This window comes from Poecilia latipinna, unplaced genomic scaffold, assembly GCF_001443285.1.
Source record: "Poecilia latipinna isolate Pla-1442-1.1 unplaced genomic scaffold, P_latipinna-1.0 Scaffold4611, whole genome shotgun sequence".
NCBI classification, from domain to species: domain Eukaryota; kingdom Metazoa; phylum Chordata; class Actinopteri; order Cyprinodontiformes; family Poeciliidae; genus Poecilia; species Poecilia latipinna.
Genome location: NW_015117227.1, coordinates 11,299 through 14,878, shown reverse-complemented (window position 1 = coordinate 14,878; position 3,580 = coordinate 11,299).

The window sequence follows — 3,580 nt, the reverse complement described above, 5'->3', positions numbered from 1 at the left end:
TGATTAAATAAAAAAAAACAGAATTAAAGCAAAGTTTGCAGGAAACAATAACAACCAGATTAATTTTATTACCGTCTGACTCTACTGTTGGGTCTTGATGTCACCTGTGTTATTAGTTTTAAAGATACAAAAGATACTTTATGTATTGTTATTATTAAACTAAAATCTTCAGCATGGGGAAGTCGGATTAGCTCGACTTTTCTCGACAAGTTTTAGTTGCTACTCAGGGAATAAACTAACTTACTAATCATAAATTATAAAATACTAAAGGATCCTAATGACCTTTTTCCCTGAGGATTGAGATTGACCAGATTAATAGAGATTACAAGAGAATGAAAATTAAAAATAGGAAAATTAAAAACTCCTGTTCATTGAAGCTGATGGTTTAAAAGGAAAAGAAAGATAATTAGAAGCAGAGGAAGAAACTGAGGCAAAGAAACGAGAAACGAAGAGTCGAGTTGATCCTGAGAAACAAGGAAAGTTTGGAAAGTTGGATGAAAGAGAGAAAGAAGAGAAAGACAGAAAAATGATGAACAAATGGAAATGCTTCTATTTCTGAACATAAATCTTTAGTGGATAAATTACAGGCCTTAATATGTTTTAGTGTGTTTGAATCAGCAAATGATTTTATTTTGAAAAGGAGGATAATAAGTGACTAAAACAATCATGAAAAGGAAAAATAAGATGTAAATATTTATATAAACAATAAAAACAACAAAACAAACTAATGGATTTCTATTTGCTTCTTCTTCTCTCCTCTGTCTGAGCCTCACTGTGGTGCATCTGACCTCTGACCTCAACTCCTCAGCCCTGTCCTCCATGGACCAGATGACGTCCCTCTCACACCAGCAGCTGATCAAAGTGATCCAGTAGATCCAGTGGATCAACAAGATGAGGAAGATGAAGAAAACCTTCATCACCTCCAGGCTCTGAAGTTTCTGTTGATCCTGATTTATTTGACACCAGAGAACTGATGAGACATGTCCATTCAGGGGACGACTGTCTGTCTCCTGTTGGACATTTGGACTGAAACTGTGTGTGACTGAGCTTTAACAACCTCCACTGGTCTGCTGTCCAGGATCAGAGCAGAGAAAGAAAAGATCAACCTGATCAGAGCTGAGAGGAGAAGACACCATCTGTGGACAACATGGACATATTGTTGCCATGTGAAGCTGGACAACATGGACATATTGTTGCCATGTGAAGCTGGACAACATGGACATATTGTTGCCATGTGAAGCTGGACAACATGGACATATTTAATTTTATTTTTGTTGTGTTTTGCATGTTTGGATTGTTTTGTCTCTTGTTTTCCCCTTTGACAACCCAAACGCACTCGGCTGAAAGCGGCCGTTTAGGAGGCGGCAGAAGCTGATTGAAGTCAGAATATAAGGAACCTGGAAGAAGGAGAGGGGTGTGTAGACCGATCCTGGGATTGCCAGACGCATGCGCCGTCGAGCGAGGGGCGGAAGGAATCTGAGGTGGGCCGATGGCTCAGGGCAGAGGATCGGGGCAGAGGGGAACCTGCCCGCGCCACTGGGTCAGTCCGAAGAGGGGCGTGGCACGCCGGAGAGCGGAATGGTGCCGGAACGTCGCAGAGTCAGCTGAGCGCCTTATAGGCAGATTGCCGTCACCTGGAGCAGCTGGATGTGTGGAGCCCAACTGCCGGCCTCGGATTGGTGACTTTAAAGACAATTATTGAACTTTGGATTTTGTAAAGAAGACAAGGACAGCTTTTATTGTTGCTATTGGAGAGTGACCCTTTCTGTAATAAAAACTCTAAATTTGATCGTTCTGGAGTTTTGGGTTTTTGAGTTGTTTGCTCCCCCTTGTATCAGAACTAAGCGTGGGGCCATATTGGTCACATTAGTGCTAAGCTAAAAATTAGCTCAACTAATAGAAGATTAGTGGAATAGAGGCTACAACTGATAATTATTTGGGGATTTTGAAGAGTCAGTGACTTATTGCTTAGTGACTGATATTCAGTACATTGAGTCGCCCAACGCAGATGGAAACTGTGATACTATCACAAAATAATAAACATGCAGAAAATGTGTTAAGAAAAATTATGAACGTAGAAATTGAATTTAGTCCAAGGGAGCAATTAGTTATGGTTTTTATGCCAAAAAAACCCATTTGACTTATTAAGAATACACCACAGTCCCGACTATCAAACTTTAGATCAGAGCTGCAGAGGTTCAGCTAATATGAATGCATGTTGCTGCAGCCACGTAAAGGAGCTGGTAGAGTTTAATATTCTAAGTAAAATATGTCTTTAGTTTTATGGGCCTAAGATATCTCAGCTCTTTGAAATTAACCACTTTTTCCAGTTGAAGATCTGAACTTAGATTTACCCTAAAAACCTCGTTATGTTGCAATAAAGCTGATAATGTTGCTGAAGCTTCAGTCCAGATTAGCATCATTTAGCTCATGCAGCTCACAGAGGCTGAACATCCAGATTAATGCTTAGATTTCCCCCTGCCTCTATGAAGCCTTTCTGCTCTGATGGTCAGAGACTAAATCTGAAATAAAATGACAGAAACATGTTTTATGAAAAAAATAAATTTAAATGTTCCAGATCTATAATCTGAAGATGTTCCAGGAATCCTCCTGGAGGACAAACTGACCACTTCTCTCTGCTACTTTCTCCTACTACTCTCCATCCTTGCTCAAGGTTTTCCCCAGTAAATGTGCTAAGCCCGGTGTTCGGGGCACCGAGGTGCTCCACCGTGTTTTTGTATTAAAAGAGAAGAAATGTAAAAATATTACTGGGTAATTATATGTTACAGGAAAACGTCGCCAGTGATATGCTATTTAAACCCACAACTAGTCTGAAAAACATCAAATCAAAAACTACAATTCAAATGAATATCAATTATTTGCACTTCTGTTGAATCCAAATTCAGTCAGCAGCTCATCAGGCCCCCAGGGCTTCAGGGGCCCCATAAACACAAATATTTTCACACAGACCACAGATATATGAATGTAACATTGGTTTATTGAGATGATCAATGCTGCTAAATTTGATTCAATTTCAGCATATATGGATTAAAAGATTTTAAATTGTTTAACATTTAAATGTAAGATTTTAAGGAGCTGGCAAGTTTACTTTGTAAAACTTCAAAGAACAATATTCATAGTTAGATTGTTTTTTTACCATAGCAACAATCTGATGCTGTAAATTTAATCTTTGAATTTACAAATACAAATTAGTAAACTGTGATTATAACTTATTGCTTTTTAGGCTGGCCAGTTAAACTACTCTCTTCTCCCATATTTCACTAAATCTAACACAGAAGCTGTTAGAGGTGTTGATATTATTAGCAACAAAAAGGGCCCCTCAATCAAATTCTGTTCAAGGCCCCATACAGCCTTGGACCGGCCCTGCATGATGAGGTAATCTGCTGCACTGCGCAGAGATGCGCAGCAAACGGGAGATTTAATTCAATGCTGCTAATGTGGCTTTAGTAGCTCTTCCATTTCGTGTCTGTTGAGTTTTTAATAAGCGTCACAGAAACTATTCTGGTTGGTCGAGTTTATGGGACGAGTTTCTCAGATCTCCGTGCGGCGGCGCATATTA